General features: G+C 49.6%; 1 protein-coding gene across 8 annotated transcripts in view; it reads right to left on the reverse strand.

Annotated features, from left to right (window-relative positions):
- STAT4 (signal transducer and activator of transcription 4) overlaps window positions 1-13,797 on the reverse strand; it is a 118,991-nt gene extending 105,194 nt beyond the window's left edge. For 7 of the 8 annotated variants that reach the window (XR_005385082.1, XR_005385081.1, XM_038585191.1 and 4 more), the window contains exons 1-2: window positions 13,647-13,797; window positions 6,608-6,703 (exon numbers count right to left, since the gene is read on the reverse strand). The gene's annotated coding sequence lies outside the window, so the exon portion shown is untranslated. The remainder of the gene's footprint in view (window positions 1-6,607; window positions 6,704-13,646) is intronic. The other variant, XM_038585190.1, reaches the window with a different exon arrangement.
- Window positions 13,798-14,017: the final 220 nt, after the last annotated feature.

Here is a 14,017-nt window from a genome sequence, read left to right on the forward strand (position 1 = left end):
TCATTCAAATAATTTATCCAGGGCAGCCCCGGTGGCGCAGCGGTTTAGCGCCGCCTGCAGCACACGGCGTGATCCTGGAGTCCCGGGATCGGGTCCCACGTTGGGCTCCCTGCATGGAGCCGCTTCTCCCTCTGCCTGTGTCTCTGCCTCTCTCTCTAGCTGTGTCTCTATGAATAAATAAATAAAGTCTTAAAAACAACAACAACAAAAAAGAATTTATCCATTTCGTCTAGGGCTGGCTTCAGCAGCACATATGCTATCCATTTCACCTAAGTAGTTGTATTTGTAGGCATAAATTTGTTAATAATATTCTTTTTATTCCCTTAATTATAATCTATAGTAATGTCACCCCTCTCTTTCCTGATATTGCTAATTTGTGTCTTTCTTTTTTCCAGGACAATCTGACTAGAAGTTGATCAATTTTATTGATCTTTTGAAAGAACAAGCTTTTTGGTTTCATTGATTTTTCTCTATCATTTTTCTGCTTTCTCTGTCATTGATTTCTGCTCTTGCCTTTATTATTTCCTTCTGCTAACTTTGGTTTCAATTTGCTTTTCTTTTTCATGCATCTTAAGATAGAAGCTTAGGTCATTGATTCTTCTAATATAAGCATGTAAATCTTTCCCCTTTAGCTGTATCTCACAAATTTTGATATATTAGAGTTAAATTTTCATTCATTTTCTTCAAAATCTTTTCTGATTTCCCTTGTGATTCCTTCTATGATTTATGGGTTTTGTTTTATTTTAGAAGTGTGTTCCTGGTTGGATCAGTTGGTTAAGCATCTGCCTTTGGCTCGGGTCATGGTCCTAAGGTCCTGGGATCGAGCCCCACGTGGGACTCCCTGCATGGTGGGGAGTCTGCTTCTCCCTCTGCCCCTCCCCCCAGCTCATGCTCGCTCACTCTCTCTCTCAAATAAATAGATAAAAATCTTTAAAAAGAGAAGTGTGTCATTTAGCGTCCAACTATTTGGAGATTTTTCTAGGTATCTTTTTATTTATTTTAACTTAATTCCATTGTGGTTGGAAAATATACTTTTTTATAATTTAAATCACTTTAAATTTGTTGAGTTGTTTTATGGCACAGAATATGGTTATCTTGGCTAATGTTTAGGATGCACTTAAATGAATGTGTTCTCTGTGGCTGCTGGGTGGTGTTCTGTCAATATTAATTCGGTAAAATAGGCTAATAGTGTTAGGATTTTTCTTTCACTCGAGACTTTTAGCCTATTTATTCAATTATTATCATCAGAGGAATGTTTAAATCTTCAGCTGTAATTCTGAATTTTTCTCCAGTTCAGTCACTTTTTGTTACATGTATTTTGAGGCTTTATGTGTAGGTGCATAAACACTTGGGATTCTTTTGTCCAATTGATGATTTTTCCCTATATGATTATGAAATGACTTTTTAACCGTGATAATATTTTTTTTGCTCTGAAGTCAACTTTATTTTGTATTTATATATCCACTTCAGCTTTCTTTGATTCATGGTAGTATGGTATGCCATTTTCCTAATATTTTACCTTCAACTTTATTTTATATTTGACATGGGCTTCCCACAGGTAGCATAAAATTGGGTCTTTTTTACCCAGTTTAACAATTTCTACCTTCTTTATGGATAATAAGCTTTCTCCACTCTGGCTGTTGAAAGTAAATCCCATCCTTAGCTCTGCATGAGCTCTAGAAGTTCTACTCACTCCTTTTTAGTGGTTTTATTCCCCTAACTTTGGGTAGTTCCTTCGTACACATGCACTAATCAATACTCAGCAGAATCGGGGGCAGTGGTCCACAGTCTCTTCTCTGGTGCACGGCCCTGTGAAACTTAGTCCGCTCGGCCTCCCCAAACTCTTGACTCTGTCTTCTCATCTTGGGAGACTGTCAGGCTCTGTTTGCGCTCCCTCCTTCTGTGCCACAGTATGGAAACGCTCTCCAGAGAGTGAGATAAGGCAGAGAGAAAGCCCAGTTCTTTACTTCTCTCAGAGATCATTCTCTCTCACTGTCTGTTTGCCAATGCCTGAAAACCATTGTTTCATATATATATATATATATATTTTTTTTTTAATTTAAGTTTTTAAGGTAGGAGGGTAAAGCCACCCCTGGAAGGGCTGCCAGATTTGGGGGAACAAAGCAAGACTTTCAGTAAAATCTGAATGTTAAATCAACAGCCAGTACTTGTTAGTATATGTATGACCCATACTTATAGTATAAGTATGTTTAAAATACAAATTTAATGGGGTTTCTTGGATTTTATCTAGCAACTCCAATCCCTGTTAAACCCATCATGCTCAAAGCAGAAGTCCCCAGACACTCTTTTAAGGGCCAGAGCTATGTATTTGTTTTGAAATCCATTCAATTCAGTATGAAATATTTACTGAGCTCCTGCAGTGTGCTTATCACAATGAGAGTGACTTAAGGAGGAATTTTCTTAAGGCTATATCAACTGGCAGAGAAGAGAAAATACACATAGGAAACTAGAAGTGCTCAGTTGACCTACAATACTAAGCATAAGTGTCACAGGAATCCAGAAGTTAAAGGCCAAAATGAGTTGAAGAAGTCGGAAAATACAGGAGATATGACTAACGGAAAGAGTGAAGAGTGAAAGAATTGTGCTCGGGAAGGCGGAGGGCAAGGATGTTCTGTTTGCCTAAAGAAGCTAAGACACCGATGAAGGACTCAGACCGGCATCCTTCCAGACAGCGAGGAAAATAACCTGAACAAAAGAAAAGATGCCTTGGGCGAGTCATGATAAACAAGGCTAGCTGGTACCAGGACATGTGGGAACAGTTGTTCAGTTTGTTCACTGCGCAAAGGTGCCCAGTTGGGAGGCTCAGTGGGGACTGAGGTCCCAACTGCTCCGGTTCCAGGACATGAGCTTCTATGCGGGGCCTCATCTAATTGGAAGAAGGGATGCTTTCTCCTACTTCTAAGTTGCTTCGTGGGACATTTGAGGTCCCGGGGGGTTGGGGGGGGGGGGGGCTTCAGGATCTACCTTCTGAGCAGACCCATTCCTTCTGTGGCTCTGAGCCAGGTCGCCAGTCGGAGTCCCTACAGGGAAGTGGGGGCAGATGTTAGAAGGTGCAGCACCTCTGAGCCACAGACCTCAGGGTCCTGGGCTACTGTGGGAAATGAGCTGGGAAGGGAAGGGATGAAAGTCAACGGTCGGAAGGAGCAGAGTGGCTGAGCACGATGAGGTGACAGGGCTTGGCCTAGGACCCCCAAGGTGGACAGCAGTGGTGCCACCCGGTGAGGCAGGCCCTGGGCCAGGTGCACCTAGCGGCCAAGAGGCGGGCACGGCTGTGCTAACCGGTGCCTACACATCTTCTGTCTTTGGAAATTCTCCCAGGAGAAGCTGCAAAGCGTGATTTTTAAGGAAAAAGCAAACCTCAGGGGTAGGCATAATTCATCAGCCCCCCCAGTACATCCCACGAAACCCAGCGCAGCCCTCGCCCGTGTGAAGGCCACCCGCGTGCCCTCTTGTGCCAGAGCCCTGCCTCCCAGCCCGAGCCCCGGACGTGCTTGCCCCTTACCTCCCCGGGGTCCCCCCAAACGAGAGAAATAGGAGGAGGGGACAGAGGAGAGTCACGGCAAACACTGCCTCAAATAGCAAGAGAGGAAGGAGTATCTGGAAGATGTGAACGAGAACAGCTACTTTCTCTGTCTCCGCCTTTATCAGTTTGATCTTAAAAGAATGAGGCAACCAGATGCAGACCCAGCTGGGTGGAACTTCAGCTTCATGTTTAGTTTTGTCGCCAGCGTCTCACACTAGGCTCTTTATCTGGGGCCTGCGAGGGTTGTGGTTCTCTTTACAGAAAAAGCCTCTAGCAGAACTTCGCCTGCTTGGAATTCCTTGCCACAAGAAAAAAAAAAAAATCCCCAAAGCAAAGGACCACCCGTAACAAATAAATGATTTATGAAAAAAAAAAAAAAAGTCGAAGGAAGGGGTAAATCCTTCCTTCTTACACAGAAATTATTGAGGGCTGCGCTGTCCAAAAGCCAGCTCAGGTGAACCAAACTCAGACGCCTCCACAGATCCCAGAAGGGGAGCCTGTGTCTGAAGCTCCACTGAGTGAAAATAAGAAGCTAAATCCTGAAAGTGAAGGGTTTCCAGCCTCCTTCAGTTGTCGGCCTCTCAAGTCCCCGCTGACACGAGCCGCGCCGTCCCCTCCGCGGGGCCTGCGGGGTCCTGCCCGGATCTATGCGAGGTCAGAGCAAAGGGGGAAACTCTCGCACACAAGTGACAACACAGTTTTGGGTGGGAAAGGGCAACTTTAAGGATGGCCCGTCTTATTACAGACCTTCCTGTGTTGGTCGAGTTGCAGAGATGGTCCTTTCCTTAGTTTGGAGGCTGGAACGTTAGCCAAGCAGCAGAGGGCACTGTCCCCCCAGTGAAGCCACCTCCCAGGCAGCCGAGCTGGGCCTTGGGTTCCTTTCACCACAAACCAGATTCTCTAGGCTCCCGTCCAGTCCATCCGTCTCGAGATGGCCCGCAGGGTCTCCAGAGTCGGTGACCAAGCCCCTCCTTGCTGGCTCCTGGCTCTGGCCCAGGCAGTGGGGGGGCCCCTCACGGGGGGGCGGGCGAGGGGAACCCCAGGCCTTTGGTCCCAGGCCTTTGGTCCAAGGGTTCCAGGCCTTCCCTCTTGGCCTTGCTCGCCCCCCATACCCGCAGGGCCACTCTGGGAGGTTCATATCCAGGGGAGACCGGAGCCAGGAATTTGGTCAATTGAGAGAGAACCTGTCTTTGCCCTTTATTTATGTGGGTTTGTCCAGGTTTACACAGAGCGGTAGAGCCAAGATATCGGGGTCTCGCTCCTCTCCCAACATTCGCGCGTCACCTGCCAACACAGATCAGCTAAGGGAGGACACTGCTCCATGTGTGGACGCACCTCCGGACAGGCCCCCTGGAGCCTTTCCAAACCAGTTGCCACTTTGAGATCCTCTCTTTTGGAAACTTCTAGAGCCACTACTGCTTCTGCGTTGGCTGGCCAGCTGGTTTTTCCAGAGAACATTCTCTAAAGACCCAACTCGTTTCTTACGTTGAGGCAAGGCCTGTGCATTCCCTTCCGTCCTTGAAGCAAGGGCACGGGAGCTCACAAGGAGGTTGCAGGACAGGTCGGCGTCCTGACAAGCGCCGTCACGACAGAAAGGGTTCATCATCGTTCGTTACATGAAACAACACTCGTTCCCCTAAGCACCGAGGTCCAGGGTAATGGACTGTCTACTCCAGTCCCTTCTCAGTGGCGCCCCACCTGCAGGTTGAGGCTGGGGAAGCTTGCCGTGTGCGGCCACGTCCGATGGCACGTGAAACGGTGACACGATCGCATGGTGGTAGCTTGTACCCTAAGTATGGCGTCCCCTTGCCCATGTCTGCAACTGCCCCAGGTAGAAGAGAGGTGTGTCTTAATGGGGTACCCTCTAAAGATGCTCAAACCAGAAGCTGAGGTTGTAGCAGAGGGCTAGGTTCCCACGGCACTTCCGACGTCACCCCAGGAAGGGCCCTGGGTGTTGCTTAGTAATGAGGACGAATGATTTCATAGAGTGGGTGGCAAAGGAGAACAATCAGATGCTCCCGTTACCGCGTCGCCCCGGTGAAGGGCGTAATCCCCGGAGAGGGATTGGCCCTCTTGTTGAGGCCGAGGCCATGCAGCAGAGCCCCACTGCCCCCCGGCCTCCTCTGGCAGCCCTGGGCACCCCGCATGCCTCACTGGCTGCACCCACGCCCCACTTCTCTCCCTAGATGGGAGCTTCCAGGGCAGCGCGGTGCTTCTCTTGGGAGATAAGCCATGAGCACATGTCCCGGCCGCAGGTGCTTCACGCTTGTGAGGCTGCCGGGTGGCGGGACAAGGGCGGGACAAGGGCGGCTCGGAGGGCCAGCCCAGAGCCCTCCCGTCTGGACGGCCTCTCGCCTCGGTGTGCACCGCACTGTGCAAACCCGGGCTCACGGGCCTGCTGTCTCCGGCCGGTTTACTCACCTGTCTTTATTCAGCAGCGCCGCCAAAACCTTGGTTTCTCGCCCTGAGGCCTAGGTCTTTCTACCGATGGACACTGTGCCCCGTTCCTGGGCATGTTTCAAGGTCAAATATGCAGCTGATTCAAATTCTCAAAGCGAATTCTTATCATTTCAGGGCATGGGAGCCCAGAACCATCCAGACCGGCTGCCACATTCCCACGTCACTGTGGGCTCTATTGGGAAGACCACAGAAGCCCCCACCCGGCGATGCTTGGTTTCCCGCAGCGACCGAGGCTCTTGGATGCCTGGTGGTGACCCCGTCTCCAGGATGGTGAGGGCTAAGCACCTGGAATTATCAGTGGCCTCTTCTACCTACAGCACATGGTACTGAATAAAGACATCATACGTCCCCGGACCTCCTGTATCCAGAGCCTTGAAGCCCCGAGCCTACCACTTTACCTCGAAACCAGTCCCTTTCCCCCGGAGCAACTCGCGGCTGAATTCCTATCAGAAGCAACCACTTATTGCCTGATCGATAGAGTATCAGTACAGTACCCAGGCTACGGACCAGCAGGGAGGACAGAGGGCCCCAGAGAGGGAACCGAAACGGACAGGAGGTCGTCGATCAAGAAGCTGCACTCGAAGCTATGGGAGGGCCACTTACTTCACGGCGAACTTGCTGAATTGGTTGAAGTTTTGCAGGGTCACATCTGTTATCCTTTAACATTTCGTGGAGGATGGAGGAGGAAGTGCCAGCATACTGGGAAAAGAGCCAACGTAAAATGGTTGAAAAATAAAAGGAAAAACGGTTTTGTTCTGAAAATTAAAGACCTATGAGTTCAGCTGCTATAGCGAGGGGGAAAATAGCCACAAATGTGACTAGAACGAAGTGTTGGCTTTACGTGAACTGCACTTCCCCCCAGACCAACCTACATATTTTAATCCATTGACAAACGATTAAGTAAACGAGAGCTGTGCATCAGGGCTGGCGCTGCCATCATACAGCCGAGCCAGAGAAACCGCGGCAAGGCGCGGTCGCAAGTTTAGAGAACAAAGGATCTCTAAGAGCCGGATACTAGTGCCGGGGTCTAAAACCAAGGGAATTAAAAGAATCGAGGATGCTATACCATTTTCTGTCCTTAAAATATTGAATTTTTGCGATGCCTGGGGGGCTCAGGGGTTGAGAGTCTGCCTTTGGCTCAGGGCGTGACCCCGGGATCCTGGGATCGAGTCCCGCATCTGGCTCCCTGCAGGGAGCCTGCTTCTCCCTCTGCCTGTGTCTCTGCCTCTGTGTGTGTGTCTCTCTCAGGAATAAATAAATAAAATCTTTTTTAAAAAACTGAATTTTCAAGCATGGGCCTATGAAGATTGTTAGGTCCTTTGAGAAAAAGGGCTGTCACTAGATGACTGCTTTGCATGCTCTTATTTATTCATCCGTCACTCACTCATTCATTCACCAAACACTTGTTTTTGCAAGGCCCTTAATACGTGTAAAGAAAATAAAAACGACTAACAGTGGGTAAGGTTTTTCCCTAGTGAAAATAGCTGCATCAGGGAGCATTTTGATTATGATCTCATCAGTACTCACTATTCTATTTTAAAAATTATCAAAAGAATAAACAGTTAGGATATAACTAAGTCTTGATTACTTTTTCCATTACTTGGAAGATTTGATACAACTAGGACAAAAATTCAAAAGAAAATTAATGTCTTAAACAGCTCTCTTAATCACAGGCTTGGGCCCTTTTGTACATTTTTTTTTTTTTAACTTGCAGTTAAAAGTATCATTCCAGGCTTGTCTGTAGATCCCAGATTTCTGACTTTTTAAAACTCATTGTTTGTTACAGTTTGAATATGTTGCTAACTTCAATATGCTCTTGTTCCTACCAACCAGAAGTGCTTTTACCAGCAAGTTTTTTTTTTTCATAGTCTAGAGCAAAACAAACCGGAAACAAAACATATTGTGAAAAGATTATTTCAGACTTTTTCCCTGTTCACTTCTATTTTTATTTTTCTTATGTATCAGTAAACTGTTACCCTTGCAACCATGTTTCTATATCTCTCTCACTTTCTGTGGCTTTTTGTTATTGCCTATGTTCTCTTGGATAATAATTCATTAAATAAGCTTTATTTGGCTCAGCGGTTTAGCTCCGCCTTTGGCCCAGGGTGTGATCCTGGAGACCCAGGATCCAGTCCCACAGTGGGCTCCCTGCATGGAGCCTGCTTCTCCCTCTGCCTGTGTCTCTGCCTCTCATAAATAAATAAAATCTTAAAAAAAAAAAAAGATATCTGACAAGCTTAAGTGAACTCTCACTTTTCATTATACTAAATAATTTCCTTATAACTGTACACAGGTGCCTTGTAAGATAAGTCAGGTGGTTTAATTATACCTCTATGAATTCAGTAATTATTGAAAACCAACAGTAAACAATGAGCTGTACTAAGTTAAAACCAGGTGAGATGTCAACTTGTGCAAGACACATCCTTGCCATTGAATTTGATCCCAATTGCTGCAAGAGTCAAATGTTAATACTGAACAAATATACTTCAATACGGGTAATTTGTGGTTCTATTGGGTGATTTGAACAAACCAAAGGAGACTGGGTGGAGAAGATGGACTCTGAGTGGTAGGTGGCCTTTGTGATAAGGACTGCGAAGGACATAATAAGTGAAGAGCAAGGTGTGAGTACGAACCAAATAGACGGAAAAACACCGTATTCATACAGGGAAAGCGAGGTGTATTGGCAGGAGCAGAAGCTTCGTATTGGCAAACAGAAGTGGATGAAGCCAGTGAGCAGTGAGTGTTGTGGTGTTTTGAATGGCAAGCTCATGAGTTTGGAGTATTTCTGTAGTCCAATTGTCATCCCCGAATTTCATCCTCAGCCACTCCAAGCCATCCTCAAAGCTTCTGTCAAAGTGAATCTCCTCAAAGACAAAGCTAACATGTAGCTCCTCTGTTGAAGATTTTGCAGTGCCTTCTAGAAGATGTGAATCCCTTGGCCACTCAAGAACGGGTATCTATGAGACTATTCACAACTGAGCAGCAAAACGGAATTTCCACCAAAAACCAAAAAAAACAAAAAACAAAAAACAAAAAACAAAAAAACCAAAACAACAACAACAACAAAAACACAGAATTTCCGTGTCACTGAGCTTGGCCTGTAGGGTCCCCCACGTGGTCGTGCTTGGGCTTGTGGCTGGCTGGGTAAAGAAGATCCCTCTTCAGCCCGAGCAATAGTCTCAGGGGTGGAGATAATGCCTGGCAGCCCATCATGTCATGGCAAACAGGCCCAGAGAGCTGCCAGGGACTGACTGAATTCCTGGGACATTTATGCCTTGGAACTTAGGGTTGCAGCCTTGCTGAACTCAAAGGGACCTTTGCCTAATTGTGTCACATTCACACTGTAAATGCATTGAATTTAAGCAAAGCATTTGTTACAGGAAATTTGTGTTAATTTGAATTTTATAGATCAATCAATCAATAAATCTTTTTTAAAAAAAGGAGTTTTGTGTATTATCTAAATAGGAAAAATAGCATTATCTCATTTAATCTTAGAAGAATCTCTGCAAGACAGTTATGAGAACCCCCTCATGTTACAGGTGAGGAGACCGGGGGTCAGAGGGTTCCAGCCCCTTAACAAATTCAAACAGGAGTGAAGGGGCAAAGTTGTGATTTTTGCCCAGTTCTGTGTGATGCCAATTCCTTGGCACATACAGATTCCAAAGTCATCTTCAGAGACTTGAGAGCAGAGTCTGTGACTGAGGGTTCTGAACCACACACCTACTTCCAGGCTGCGTCACCGCAAAAGGAAACTATGGATCATGGGCTTCCTAAAGCAAGGAATTGTATCTGATGACTTCAAATCGTCCCTTCCCCTCTTCGGTCTATGATTGCTTAACAGATTTCTACTGCTCTCCAAACATTTCAGTTCCAAGAGCTAAGCTGGAATGGTGAGAAAGTCACATTTTGAAGGAAACGTCTTTTATGGTGCTAGGTGCCTATTTTCCCAATACACCAAAAGCAAACTTCAGATACCATCCCCGCTGCGCTCTTTTCTGTCTGCCCCTCTTCCAAAAACAAATAATAGCAGCAACCAAAATGGAACAAAATTGGCTCTAGCCCGCTTGGGAGTTTAAGCCAGATCTGCTCTTGGGTCTCCCCAGGCCAAAGGGGGAGACGCAGTCAGTGGCGTCACAGGCCCTTCCCAGCGCTGACGAACACAAGCAGAGGGCTTCAAAATTAAAACCATGCGCTTGGTAGTAAACAGCTCCAACTGGTGCTTGATTGCAAACTGGACGTTCTATTTCTGACGTGATTTGAGCAAACACGGGAAACCTCACAGGCGCGGTGGAGAGATGCCTTCTCTCCCAGGACGAAAGAGAGCGGCGTCGGATGGTGTTCGGCTCGCCGTGATTCCGGGCACCGTGGAAAGCCATGGCCTTGACGGGGTTCTCACTTCGATAGCCTCACGGGAGACCTTTTCTTTCCCAGGAATCCTCTCCCGTGGGTGGGGCCAACTAGAATGTTCCTGAATGTGATGACTGTCAGCACATTCCCCCCAGCCGGACCACGGGGGCCGTTCTTATCAGATGAAGCTGACCTCTCCGCCCTGGCATGTTCTCCTTGTTCATCACTAGGATTAATTCCAAGTTCACGGCGATGCAGGTTTCGAGTAAATTGCGCAGTCCCCTCCAGATCGCAGGCGCCAAGCTCTGGAATTTCCTCCCCCTTATGGAGAGGCCGGGTGCTGGCTTACAAGAACGAGGACTTTAAAAATAGTTGGCTTGCACTCAGACCTGCACCCTGCAAAATGCTCTGCCCGGACTAGCCTTTCTCGTTTCAGCCGGCGGAGATCTGCCCCTACTCACTTTCTGCCGAATGCCAAGGGACTCAAGTGGGAGGCCCGAGCAAAACGAAAACGTTTAGCACATAATTCAAAATCTTAAAGTATTGTTTTCAGCCAATGGAAGAAGTAGGATTCATCAGAATCCTCGAATTGACATTCGATAAGCCCCAGAATCATGCTTGTCGACTAGAAATTTCCAAGTTAATTGCTCCGATGCATGACACGGACCTTCCTGTAGTGAGTAAAGATCCTGTTCCATCTGTCATCACTGTCAAAGAGGACAAAGTATGCAAAATAAGTTTGATATATTTATCATAAATATGATGGTCAGAAATCATTCTGCACATGCATCTCTGCATCAGGAGGATTGTTCTCAGCCTTGATGGTGCTCAGAACCTCCCGCCCACCCCCCCCAAACTTTACTGGAGGCTACAGGTGGCTCCGGACCGGCAGAATGAGTTATTCACATTTCTAGTTTCTCCCTTTTCAAAATTAAGCTTTCAGATTTTCTTTAGGCGTTTTCTTAGGATTCCAAGTTAGAAGGAAGGAAATCGTCCCTGTGCTTGTAGGCCAGCCAGATCCCTGTAGGGCCAGCGGAGCTTCAGCCCATGTGCTCTTGCCTGCAGCCCTGCCACCTCCAGGGAGGCTGGTGCTGCAGTTTGCACGGGTTTGGGGGACAAGCTGGGGGCCTGCAAAGGCTCTGTGGGTGGGACCGCGGGCGGAGACAGAGTATGAGGATCGGGGAGCAGAGCCTGGGATGCAGCGTCCTGGGGCGGGGGGGGCTGGCTGTGTGCGATTCCTCGCATTCGGTCCATTCAGTGGGGGCAGGACAGTGGGGAGGGCCTCCCCTGGGGGGCTGAGGGCACAGCAGGGCCACACAGGGGGCTGAGGGCGCAGAGGGCCACGGGGCGGGGGGCAGAGGACACAGAGGGCCATGGGGGTGCTGAGGAAGCAGAGGGCCACAGGGGGTGGGGGTGAGGGAGCAGCAGGCCATGGGGGGGTGAGGAAGCAGAGGATCACGGCAGGGGGCTGAGGGCGCAGAGGGCCACGGGGGGAGATGAGGGGGCAGAGGGCCACGGGGGGGGCTGAGGGGGCAGAGGGCCACGGGGGGGGGGCTGAGGGGGCAGAGGGCCACGGGGGGCGGGTGAGGGCGCAGAGGGCCATGGGGGGGTGAGGGAGCAGAGGACCACGGAGGGGGGCTGAGGGCGCAGAGGGCCACGGGGGGAGCTGAGGGGGCAGAGGGCCACGGGGGGGGGGTGAGGGCACAGAGGGCCACGGGGGGCGAGTGAGGGAGCAGAGGGCCACGGGGGGGCCTCACCGGGCCCGGCCTGTGGCCCTGCCTGCCACATCCACCTGTCGTTCCCCCCCTCCTGCCCCCCTCCTCCCACCCCCTCCCCCCACTGCATCCCTCCCCCCACGCTCCTCCCGGGTGACCCACGTCTTCAGCACCACAAGTGTCCCGTCCCCGCGGCCTTGGGAGACAGGTCCCTGTGACCCTCCGTGACCTGCACACGTCTGGGCAGCCCGTTTCCTGCTGGGCGTGCAGCAGCTTGGAGGAGCCGTTGCCTGGAGCCTACCGCAACCAGTGGGGTTCTAACCAGGCCCCCCGGGGCCCCGAGCCGCCCAACCCGAATCCTTGGGGACGGAAGGCAGAAGACACGCTTGTCTGGAACGACGCCGCTGCCCAATCAGAATGACCCGCGGGCACAGGTGACAGGTCACAGGCTGGGACTGGTGGCAGAGACCCTGGGTGAAGCCGACCGGGGGGGGGGGGTGCGCAGGTTCCGAAGGACTCGGGCTTGCTCCAGGCACCTGCGAGGGTAAACGCTAAAGCGCGCTGCCCGTGCCCTCCACGGGTCCGACAGGATGCGTGGGACCAGCCCTCACCGGGTGGCAGGAGCCAGGGGTACAGAGAGGACCCCTAAATCCAGGCTTGGGGGACAATTGGAACTGGGGGGTCTGCTGAAGAAGATGAGGAACAGGGCCACAGGCGGGTGAGAGTAGTGCCTCCAAAGCACAGAAGATTATTGTGCAGATTGCTGTCATAGATTCGTATTCTGAGCATCCTTGGCCACCCTTCCCAGATGCATAACAAAACCTCACAAAACCCCTTATTTTCTTTATCCTGGAAGTGAGTTAAGTCCCTGCCAGAGCTTGGAGGGGCTGAAGCCAGAGCGGCGCGCTGAGGGCAGGTGCCGAGTCGATGCAGGGCTCTGCAGGCCTCGACTGGGAGGCCTCCGGTCAGTGACGAGGCCGCTACTTACTCACTAAGCAAGGGCAGGCCGGGCACCTGGGAGTCACTATTACCACCCTCATTTTACACCCTTGGAAACAGAGGCTCGAGTAGCTTCCATCTACTTTTCACAGTCCCACCCAAAGCTAGAAAACCACAGAGCTGGAATTCGAACCCAACCATTCAAACTCTCAGCCTTAAAATATAAAAAAGCAGGGGGTGGGGTGGGGTGGGGTGGGGTGGACGGAGGAGTGCTACATTTAGAAATGAAAGAGAAAGACACAAATAGTTACGTGGTTTAAGATATTGCATAACAGGGTCATTTCAGCACGCCAATGGTTTGAAATATTCATGACCATATCTTAGTCTGTACCTCATTTTTTTTTTTTTTGTTCTTCTCAAACAGTTCAGCAATATAGAGAATATTTTCGTTAAACAAAACCTGGTGTGGGCACCCAGAACGTGAATTGAATAAAAGGGCAGTTGCTCAGGGCACCCGGGGGTGGGAAATCGATGAGATCCTTCTGTCTCTCCTCTCAACTATTTTCCCCAAAGTCAAGAACTCTATGGCTCTCGTGTATGGCCCAGCATAGTTTTTAAATCCCGAGCGTTTTTCTACATACCACTCAAGCCCATAGATCCAGGAAGCAGTCAAATGTCATATGTGGGTGACGGAGTGTGTCTTTGCCACGGTGGTATCATGTGGCTGTGTAGGAAGGCCCGGCCGCCTGGCAGCCTCACTGCTGTGTGGTCACCAGGGCTTTTATGACCTAGAGGAGGGCAGCACCAATCAGGGGCCTGGTTCAGTGCCCCCACCCGGGCAGCCGCCTCCTTAGAGAGATCCTCAGAGCCACAGAAAAGAACAGTGAACTTAAACCTTGCTCCAGATGAGAGCCTGCCAGGACCGTCCTTGGTGAAGTCCAGGTAGCCACAGCAAATGATAAAGTCCCACTGCTGGTCCCTTTGCTTGTTTCAGGATTCTTTCCAAGGAGGA

This window comes from Canis lupus, chromosome 37, assembly GCF_011100685.1.
Source record: "Canis lupus familiaris isolate Mischka breed German Shepherd chromosome 37, alternate assembly UU_Cfam_GSD_1.0, whole genome shotgun sequence".
In the NCBI taxonomy this organism is placed as follows: domain Eukaryota; kingdom Metazoa; phylum Chordata; class Mammalia; order Carnivora; family Canidae; genus Canis; species Canis lupus.